Below are 1061 nucleotides of genomic sequence, written 5' to 3' on the forward strand. Positions count from 1 at the left end.
CCCCCTGCCCCCGCGCTCCTCGCGGCTGCGGTTGCTGTGGAGGTAGTAGCGGGCTGCCGCCGCTACCGTCGTGACGTCACGGGTGCCTTGGGCGCTGCTGCGGTGGTTGTGGGGTGGTAGTAGCAGCATCCTGCAGTAAGTCTACTACTGCTTCCACAGCTAACGAGAGCTGCATCCGAGACGCCCTTGACGTCACTGCTGTAGTGGTGGCAGTCTGCTACTACATCCACAGCTACCGCAGCGTAGAATCAGGTCTATGAAATAATGTAAAAAGTTGGATAGTAATTGAATTCTTTATTTTATCAAATCACAGTACATCTTGCTCAATTAGCTGGCTTGTTTCTGGTGGTGACTTTGGGCGACTTTGGTGACCTGAAAAAGAATGGAAAAAATCTAAGTTAAATTCAAATTATCTCAGAGTTCAACTTAAGTGACGCCAACTCATCGAAGGAACTTTCTATGTTACAGGTGGTAAGCATCAAGTCCAGGCCCAGGCACATCCCTTTGGACAAGAACCAGCATCACTTCTTATTTTACTTCAACTGTACCATACAAACGAAATAAATAGCAACATTACTGTCAGAGATTCCTAATGATTTGCCTCCAGTTCCGCACTAAAATTAAAACACGACTATACATTTTAGGCTCAAATAATAACCCGTATATATGGAATGAGAATAAGCAGTAAAGAAATGACAAGTAACCCCCAAATAGAACCATTACCAAAATAAACTTTTACCAGACATGACAACCATACTGGTATTTTATGTTAACATCACATTGAAAGTCATAACTTACAAGATTCATTCCTGCGATCATGAAAAGAAGAAGCGATTCCTCCTGCTGTGTGCTGCAATGCCAACTCAGCATACAGCAGGTGACACATAGGCTGCTTTGCTGATGTCCAAGTCAGGTGCACCTCCAGGCCGATCTTCCTGCAACAAACCAAAGACGCAATTTTATAGTCAAAGAAACAGGATGCAAAAGAGGCAGGAAGCACGCAATTTCGACAGAGGAGGTCAAAGGCGACTCTCCTAGACCAATTCCAATCATTTCCAGCG

The 1061-nt window shown here is 44.8% G+C and overlaps 2 long non-coding RNA genes across 2 annotated transcripts; one reads left to right on the forward strand and one right to left on the reverse strand.

The window, feature by feature from the left end:
* The first annotated feature begins 6 nt into the window (after positions 1–6).
* Positions 7–582, forward strand: LOC127749860 (uncharacterized). Its single transcript, XR_008011393.1, has 2 exons — positions 7–252; positions 469–582. It is a non-coding gene; the product is annotated as an uncharacterized LOC127749860 (long non-coding RNA).
* Positions 275–1055, reverse strand: LOC127749859 (uncharacterized). The gene is made up of 2 exons (XR_008011392.1): positions 799–1055; positions 275–372 (listed from the first exon to the last, which is right to left on the reverse strand). It is a non-coding gene; the product is annotated as an uncharacterized LOC127749859 (long non-coding RNA).
* Between the last annotated feature and the right edge of the window lie 6 nt (positions 1056–1061).

This window comes from Frankliniella occidentalis, unplaced genomic scaffold, assembly GCF_000697945.3.
Source record: "Frankliniella occidentalis isolate FOCC.00 unplaced genomic scaffold, Focc_3.1 Scaffold101, whole genome shotgun sequence".
NCBI classification, from domain to species: Eukaryota; Metazoa; Arthropoda; class Insecta; order Thysanoptera; family Thripidae; genus Frankliniella; species Frankliniella occidentalis.